This window comes from Canis aureus, chromosome 28, assembly GCF_053574225.1.
Source record: "Canis aureus isolate CA01 chromosome 28, VMU_Caureus_v.1.0, whole genome shotgun sequence".
NCBI classification, from domain to species: Eukaryota; Metazoa; Chordata; class Mammalia; order Carnivora; family Canidae; genus Canis; species Canis aureus.
In genome coordinates this window covers 13,034,638-13,044,671 of record NC_135638.1, presented here as the reverse complement: position 1 = coordinate 13,044,671, position 10,034 = coordinate 13,034,638, and positions in this window count along the sequence as shown.

The following is a 10,034-nucleotide window of genomic DNA, read 5'->3' as shown; positions in this document are numbered from 1 at the left end:
GAGATTCTTCTTTGTTCTCCTGACTAGGAAAAGTCCCGTTATTACATTCACATTGTATCTCCTTCAAAGCGTTTGTCCCCATATTTGATTAGAGTTTGTCTCCCCCTCTAGGCTGTAAGCTCCATGAGGACAGGGGACTAGTTTTATGGTTATTCAGATATTCACTGTAGAACTCTTTGTTAATCTGTCTCCCTATGTTAATGCACTCGTCTGTAGGATTTATTGTATCTCTGGATAAGTTTATCTTACGTGCCATATTCTACACTAAATCTTTAAACATCTTAAGCTCGAACTTTAACAGCTAAGATTCTTTGAGTACTTTGTGATGTACCAGGTACTTAAATGGATCCTTTAATTTTTACACTTTAAGATAGGCATTATTGTTCTCATTTTATAGAATGCCTTATAAAAATTATTCAAACTCCTGCCTCCTTGTCTCCAGCATCAGAAACCTGCTTTCCTGCTTCATCTTTTCACTGACTTAGTTCGTTATACTTACCAGCTATCTTCCTGGTGAACCTCATAAACTAATCTCTTGGTGTGAAATATTCTTTCTCCTTTCCCTAAATTTGCTTGCTTATCTCCTCCTCATCTTTCAGCTCTCGAAGGGTGCTTTTCAGGACCTGCCTCTGAGTTCCTATTGTTGCTGTAAGAAATTACCACAAATTTAGTACCTTTAAATGCCATAAATTTTTTACCTTAACTTCCTGGAGAACAAAAGTCATAAAACCAATGTGTTAGTATGGCTGTGTTTCTTCTGAAGGTTCAAAGGGAGAATCCAATTCCTTACCTTTCTCAGCTTCTAAAACTCACCTGCATTCTTTCCAAAATGGCATCCTTGAATATCTCTCTTTTTCCTCTCCTTCTCCACGCCTCCCTGTTCCCATCAACCTGCTTCTCTTACTCTGACCCTCTGCCTTCCTTTTTAAAGAATCCATATGGTTACATTGGGCCCACCTGGATATTTCAGGATACTCTCCCCATCTCAAGATCCTTAACTCAATCTCACCTGCCAAGTCCCTTTTGACATATAAAGAAACAGTTACAGGTTTCAGGGATTAGAATGTGGAAGCTTTAGGGGACCATTATTTTGCCTACTCCAATATACATTCTCATACTTCCCAGAATTGACACATGAAAAGGTCTCCAAAAATATGTCTATTGAATCAGTGAATGAACAAGTCAACATTGACATATACCCCCTCCCAAAAAATTTACTATTTTTAAAATTTAAATTCTATTAGCCAACATATAAGTGGTACATCATTAGTTTCAGAAGTAGAGTTCAGTAGTTCATCAGTTGCATATAACACCCAGTGCTCGTCACATCATGTGCCCCTCTTAATGTCCATCACCAATTACCCCATCCCCCACCCACCTCCCCTCCAGCAACCCTCAGTTTGTTTTCTGTAATTAAGAGTCTCATGGTTTATTTCCCTCTCTGATGATTTCCCATTCACTTTTCCCTCCCTTCCCCTATGATCCCCTGCACTGTTTCTTATATTCCACATATGAGTGAAACCGTATGATAACTGTCTTTCTCTGTTTGACTTATTTTGCTCAAAATAATATCCTTCAGTTCCATCCACACTGATATAAGTGGTAAGTATTCATCCTTTCTGATGGCTGAGTCATACTCCATTACATATGTGAGATATATATATGAAAAAATACAACAGAAGTGATAAAATATTCAAATGGTGGTATAAAATATGAAAATATCGAGGACATTTTTCTAGATCCAGTAATCTAAAGATACATATCTCACATCTTCTTTATCCATTCATCTGTCAATGACATCTGGGCTCTTTCCATAGTTTGACTGTTGTGGACACTGATGCTATAAACATCCTCCAAAAGCATTTTAAATCTTAATCAGTATTAACGAAAATAGAATCATCAGAACAAGGAACATCAACATGATAGCTTGATTCACTCTGCTTGACTGGTCAAAAAACACCTGGAATATTATATTTGGTTCTGAGTACCACACTTCAATTGTGAAAGAGGCAAAATTGGGACACATTTAAAAGAAGGCAGGGGCTCCTGGGTGCCTCAGTTGGTTAAGCATTTGACTCTTGGTTTAGGCTCAAGATCTCACAGATCCTGAGACTGAGCCCAGCGTCAGGCTCTGAGTGGGGAGTCTGCTTGAAGATCCTCTTCCTCTTCCTCTGCCACTCCCCCCTGCTCACCTGTTCTCTCTCTCTCTCTCTCTCTCAAATAAACAGATAAATAGTAAAAAAAAAAAAAAAAAAAAAGGAAAGGAAGGCAACAGGATAGTGAAGAATGAGAAATAGTATTATATAAAAGGACACTTAAAATGCTTAGGGCTTAATCAGCAGGATTGAGGAAAGGTTCAAAGCAAAGAAAAATCCATGAGACCACCATCACCACTATTGTTACAGCAGCCAGTGTGCATGTGCATGCATGTGTGCATGCATTGCATGTGTGTGTTTTGGAAAGCATCATCTTTTTTAGCAACAGTTTGTTTCAGAAGGAAACTTTGTAACATTTTCATAAGAAATTACTTTTTATAGGGATAATTTAGTCATCTTGATAAGCATACATAAAATTATTTTGAATGATGACTTAAATTGCGTTTGGACACAAATCGGATATTCACATGTATTAATTAACTATAAGGTTTTCTTTCTTTCTTTCTTTCTTTCTTTCTTTCTTTCTTTCTTTCTTTCTTTCTTTCTTTCTTTCTTCTTTCTTTTTTTACATTTATGAAGCTTTAATTTTTCCCCAAGACAAGTCTGGACTTCTAAGCCTGGCTCAGCATCTTTGCCCCTCAGACCCAGAGGGGGAGTTCTTTTTTTTTTTTTTAGCCTTATTATGTATGTATTTTAGTAGGCTCCACACATGGCATGCAGTGTCAGGCTCTGGGTGCGGAGTCCAACATGGGGCCTGAACTCACAACCCTGAGACCAAGGGTCAGACACTCAACCAACTGAGCCACCTAGGCATGCTGGGAGTCATTTTTTTTTTTAAGATTTTATTTATTTATGAGACAGAGAAAGAGAGAGAGGCAGACACATAGGCACACAGGCAGAGGGAGAAGCAGGCTCCATGCAGGGAGCCTGACATGGGACTCGATCCCGGGTCTCCAGGATTAGGCTGTGGGCTGAAGGTGGGAGCTAAATGACTGAGCCACCCAGGCTGCCCGTCATTTCTTTCTTTTTTTTTTTTTAAGGATTTTATTTATTCATGAGAGACGTAGAGAGAGAGGCAGAGACATAGGCAGAGGGAGAAGCAGGCTCCATGCAGGGAGCCCGATGTGGGACTTGATCCTGTGATGCTAGGATCACGCCCTGAGCCCAAGGCAAATGCTCAACTGCTGAGCCACCCAGGCGTCCCTGCCCGTCATTTCTTAATAAATACCTATACTTTTCAGGCAGAGATAGTAGGGGAAGGGAGGAGCCCCTCTACGTTGGCCTGGGCCTATGTAGGGGGACCTGGGTGGCTCAGTTAGTTAACTATCCGACTTAGGCTAATATCATGATCTCTGGGTCCTGGGATAGAACCCCCAAATTGGGCTCCACACTTAGCAGGGAATCTGCTTCTCCCTCTCTCTCTCTCTGCCCCTTCCCTGGCTCATGTGCTCGCTCGCTCTCCCCCCCTCCACTTTCAAATACATAAATAAATGGGGTGCCTGGGTGGCTCAGTTGGTTAAGTGTCAGCCTTTGGCTCAGGTCATGATCCCAGGGTCCCAGGAATCAAGTCCCACATCTGGCTCCTTGCTGGGTGGGGAGTCTGCTTCTCCCTCTCCCTCTGCCCCTCCCCTCTGCCTGTGCTCACTCTCTTTCACTCTCTCTCCCTCTCAAATAAATAAAATCTGTAAAAAGATGTTTTAAATAAATAATCTTAAAAAAAGATTTTTTGATGTGTAATAACAGCTATTATTAACTTTCCTCTTGAAATTCTCACCAATAAAAATGAGTCAGATATTTTAAAATATGAATTAAGTTTCTAGAACATACATATGTAAAATATGAGAAAGTGATTACTCCTTCTCAAGTGCTGGGTACAACATATGTCCAAAGTTGTTTTCCGTTGCCCCAATTAATATGGCCAGAAATTTTTGAGAGAACCTTTGCATACTGATCTCAGGATTTAAAGCTTCAAAGTATACGTTTCTCTTCTGTATCAGACTGCTAGCACAGATTACTGGATCTAGAAAAATGTGCGTCCCAATATTTTCATATTCTATACCACCATTTGAATACTTTATCACTTATATTTCTTTATTCAGTTTTCAACGAATATTGATATAGAGCCTTTGATGTGCCAGGATCTGTTCTAGAAATTGGGAATACACTGGTAAACAAAACAAAGATCCCTGCTCTCATGGGGAGCATTCTGGTGGGGAGGGTCATGGAAAATCAACAGAAAAAAAAATCAACAGAATAACAAAATCAAAACAGCATATATGATAGTATTATAGATGGTAGTAAGTGCTATGGAGAAAAATAAAGCTGGGAAAGTGAATAGGAGTTCTGTAGGAGTAGGAGGTTGAGGGGAGCAGCCTGCAATTTTAAATAGGGTGGAGTGAGAAGGCGAGACAATAAATTAAGACCTACAGAACCTGAAGGAGTAAACAACGTGGATGTCTGGGACAGGTTTCTAGGCAGAAGAGCCATGCGAAGGCTCTGCCCTGAGAATATGCCTGGTGAGTTCCAATCAGAGTGGGAAGGCCTGCCTGGCTGGAGCAAGACAAATGGGGTTGGGGAGGGGGAGGGAGGAAGGAGGGACTAGAATGGCAGGTGGGCAGGGAGGTACTGGTGATATGACAGTGCCTTAGGTAGCACTCCCTGTAGGGACTTGAAGATACTATGAAGGACTTGGCTTTTTACGGAAGTGAGGTAGGAAATCAACTGGGGCTCGGGAGGTCTGACCCAGGCTGACCCTGGCTACTCTGCCAGCAAGGTGTTGATGCTCACAGGGAGGATAGTTAGAAGTCCACAGTATCTAGTCGAGAGTGGAGAGTGGCCTTGAGCAGGGTGTTGGCAGTGTTGGCAGCAGCAGGTGATCAGGTTTCTGTAGGAGTTAGAGCACATGGGGCTTGCTGATGGATTAGATGGTGAGAGAGACGTGTGAAGGATGAATGACTCTAGGGCTTTGGGCCTGAGCAAAGGGAAGGCATCATTATTTGAGGAGGGAAGGAGCTGAATTAGAAACAATTTGCGGGGCAGCCCGGGTGGCCCAGGGGTTTAGTGCCGCCTTCAGCCCAGGGCCTGATCCTGGAGACCTGGAATCGAGTCCCACGTCGGGCTCCCTGCATGGAGCCTGCTTCTCCCTCTGCCTGTGTCTCTGCCCACTGCCCCCCCCGCCGTGTCTCTTGTGAATAAATAAATAAAATCTTTAAAAAGAAAAAAAAGAAACAATTTGTGGGTTCCTTCATGGTATAAATCTCATGTGATTGCACTCAGGTACAGGAAATTCTGGAGGTAAAGGAAGGCGTAAGAATCAACTTTGGTAGATCATGCAATAAGGATGATATTGAGGTAGAGGGATACATCTCATTTTATATTCATTCAGTGGTTGAGCAAAGAATGTCAATGTTTGATCTGATAACTCTCAGATTCTGTGACTTCTTTCTGATCAGGGATAGGCAGAGATATGGGAAAACATGGATGAAGAGCTATGCAGGCAAAACTCAGTCACAGGCACCATATATCTTCATTATGCACGAGAGCAATAAAAGCTATTTTTGCAAAATTATTATTTTTTCATAAGCACTACTTTTGTGCTCATTATTGTGATTATTATATAACAATGAATATTTGGTCCTAAGAAACAAAAGGAACTGCTGATGAAAAGAATGTGTACATGCTTGTTGAGCTGCTTAATAAATAACTATTTGATGATGATTCTGCAGTATGTTTAAAGGGTAATTCTTCTTCTGTTGCTTTAGAGAATTCATTTGGCATTCTAAAAATGGATGTAATTTCAAGCAGTGGCCAAAATGTATCAATTAGCCTGACATCTAGGTCTTTTTAACAGATCTATAAATTTCCAATTTCCTTTGCCATCTTAACCATGGTAAATCATCCTGAACAAGATCATTCTTTTGAACAACAGCCTCCTTATTAACTGAGATCAATTGAGATTAGAAAATGAAAAATACACTAGATGCTGAGGACTCTTTATGAAACCACATTTGTAGGATGAGTATTGAATGAAGATAAATGTGTTATTTTCAGCTTCTACATCATTGATTTAAAAATTTATTCTCTATATCCTATTGCTGGGTTAAACACTAATATATAGTTGGATGGTTTACTTGCTTGCAAGCATTATCTTTTCCCTACTGAGGTGATGTATTAAAGGAAGGGAATGATTTTTAATTCAAATGTATCTTCCATTGCATACCACATGCATTTCTACCCATTAAATTGGGTAAAATTGATTTTTTATTGATTTATAAATTAATGACTAAGTCCTTTGTTTTAATTTCTGATTGATTTTCATTTGCTCTTTGGATAAATTGCATGATGCTTAGCACATCGTGTGGACCTTATGTGATCAGGATTTTGCCCACCTTTAAAGGCAAACTTACAGCATTGTCCTCTTCTGTCTCCAAACCCCAGCCATTCTGGCCTTCTTTCAAATCCTAATATTTAACACTTAAGATTTTTTGCACATATTCTCTAAAATTTTAGTTCTTTAGCTCTGCCTGCTTTATAGTTCTGTGTAACACATATACTACATTACTTTCTTGACTAATGAATTGCCTTTCTTCTAGCCAGAAAGCAGGCTCCAAAAAATACATGGATTTTAGTCTTTCTTTCTTCACTGCTCAATCTCTAGCATCTAGAATTATGTTGGGTATAAGATGCACTCAGAAAAGGTGATGAATGAATGAATGATTCCTTATCCTGGAATACCAGTTTTCCTTCTCTAAATCTAAGTAACTTCTACTCGTCATCCAAATTCCAGTTTAAATGTAACTTTTTCAGGCCACCTCTTTTTGACCCCTAAGACAAGTCAGCTTTCTCTATTATTTATTCTTACAGTTTTCTATATTTCTAAGTTCTCCATAGAACTTACTAGAATTTTAGCTTATAAAGTCCCTTTTGTGACATAATTAGCTTAATTTGTTTTCTCCCCTAAACTATAAAATATCTCTATCTTGTTCTTTTTTTTTTTAAGATTTTATTTATTTGAGAGAGAGAGAGAGAGAGAGAGAGGCAGAGACAGGCAGAGAGAGAAGCAGGGAGCCTGATGTGGGACTCAATCCCAGGTCTCCAGGATCACTCTCTGGGCTGAAGGTGGCGCCAAACCGCTGAGCCACCTGAGGATCCCCTCTATCTTGTTTTTTTTTTTTTTTTTTTTTTTTTAATTTATTCATGATAGTCACATGGAGAGACCCTCTATCTTGTTCTTAATGGTCTCTCCAACATCTAGCATAAAGCCTGGAACAAAGGGATGCTCAATGGTCAATAGGGTGCCTCGGTGGCTCAGGGGTTGAGCATCTGCCTTGCGGTCAGGTAGTGATCCTGGGGCCCTGGGATCAAGTCCTGCAGCAGGCTCCTTGCAGGGAGCCTACTTCTCCCTCTGCCTATGTTTCTGCCTCTCTTTCTGTGTCTCTTATGAATAAATAATTTTTTTAAAAGTTGTTAGTGAACCACAAAAGAATGTTTTGTTATACTGGAGTTCTTGTATAAATACACCTCTCCGTGAATTCAATAATGCTTGGGGGAGGGCACCTGGGTGGCTCAGTGGTTGAGCATCTGCCTTTGGCTCAGGGCGTGATCTGGGCTTCTGGGATGGAATCCCACATCCAGCTCCCTGTGAGGAGCCTGCTTCTCCCTCTGCCTATGTCTCTGCCTCTCTCTGTGTGTCTCTCATGAAAAAATACAATCTTTACCAAAAACATAATGCTTGAAAGATCCCTTAATGTTAAGGCATCATACCAGCCTCTTCATCCCCCACTTTATTTCATTGAATAAATACTTAATGGGTTTCCCCTCTGGACCAAGCCACATAGAGGGAAAGAAGGTCATGTCAATACTGAAAAGACTATAAGCTTTAAAATGGAAAGATCTCTTACCCTCTAACTGTCTGTGTGAGCTCAACAAAGTTACCAATTGAGCCTTTGGTTCCTTATCTGTCAAGCAGAAATAGGAATTAACTATTTCGTGTGGTTTATGTAGGAATTATTACTGATGCATGTAGTGTGCCTGCCACAGAGTAAGTGCTCAAAAGGTTTCAGTTGCTACTACTATCAGCAGAAGGTATGCTCCTAGAGGGCAGATTATACTTGCATTTCTAGTACCTTACATATCGAATACTCCAATAAAAACTGGTTAAACTAACCAGCAATGGGAACTATGGTAGAACATGTGCTCTTCCTCAACTCTCTAAGCAATAAAATAAGTTCCAAGACAGTTCATGAAATACTTAGATAATAATGAAATATAATACTCAGTATAGTTTATAGTACATACGAGATTATAGTAACATATGGTCACAGACCGTAAGTGTTTGCAAGGCCAGACAGGAAATGATCAGAGGTGGCTGGCTGGAGGGATCGGGAAATAAGTTCACATGTTTGTGTGTGTATGATCTATATCAGTGAGCCTCCTGTGTAAATGTTCTACTTCTTTGTCAAAATTTGATGCTGGCTACACCAATGTTGGAAAAAATGGATCAACCTGCTGCTTCTGTTGTTACTATAATGGCAGACAAAATTGGGTTATTGATCTTCGGTATCACAGCATCTTTGTTATAGTAATGGATGCTTTTCCCCCCTTTAACAATCAGTATTTGCTAACATCACACACAAATAGGTTCTGATGGTATTGGGTAATGTTGCTCAAATAGGGGTGCATTACGTGGGAGTATATAGTGGCCCTTCAAAACCAGAACATAGACTATTCCATATTCCATGTCTTTGTAGCATGCTCAGCCCGGGTTTTCAGGTGTATGACATCATCCATAATCATTATCTATTGCTCCCCTTTCATCTTACCAAACTCTTGGCTTGCAGCTCTAATAAATGGGACTGAGAGATAATGAACGGAGTATTTTTTTTTCTCTAGGAGGCTCTCTCCTTTTTGTTCTCAGGTGTCTTTGTAAAGACATTTACAAACACACGGTACTCTGTTAAAGGTTTTTGCCACACCAACATTCCCACCGAAAGCTTCAGATGCCTAATTACAGAACTGAACGCAGCAAACAGTCCTAACATTTGGAAAAGCGATAACTACCACCTTTCACCCACTTCAAGCCATGGGAGGGCGATCCAGGACCCACCCATGCCAACCGGCAGCCAGGCACACATCAACCTGCCCAGAGCCTACATCTGCAGAGACAAGCCCAGTCAGACAAGTTGCTCCCAGAGTAAACCACTTGCCCACAGACCTGCGTGGGGGGTGGGGGGTGGGGGGGGGGAGGAACATGCTGAAAGCCCTTGCCTCGCACACAACAGCACCTACATCAACACACCTGAGTGTCCTTCTAGGAGGAGAGAGACCGAATACGCGAGCACTGTGCTGGCACACGCTCGCAAGTAAGCACACGTATGTGGAATAAAGCTTTTTAAAATTTTTTTTTAATTTTTTAAAAAAATTCTTAAAATCTGGGTGGGTAAAGCGCACTTTTCAGGCCTCCCTGGAAGCCGTTCGCAAACTAGTCAGTCCTTCCAGCCTGGGCGGGCCGCTAAAGCGGCAAGTTGGTTGCAGTCTTGTCCATCTTTTTCTTTCTTTTTTTTTTTTTCTTTTTTTTTTTTTAATTTTTATTTATTTATGATAGTCACAGAGAGAGAGAGAGAGGCAGAGACACAGGCAGAGGGAGAAGCAGGCTCCATGCACCGGGAGCCTGACGTGGGATTCGATCCTGGGTCTCCAGGATCACGCCCTGGGCCAAAGGCAGGCGCTAAACCACTGCGCCACCCAGGGATCCCTTCATCTTTTTCTTTCTTTTTAAAAAGATTTTGGGGATCCCTGGGTGGCGCAATGGTTTGGCGCCTGCCTTTGGCCCAGGGCGCGATCCTGGAGTCCCGGGATCGAGTCCGCTTCGGGCTCCCG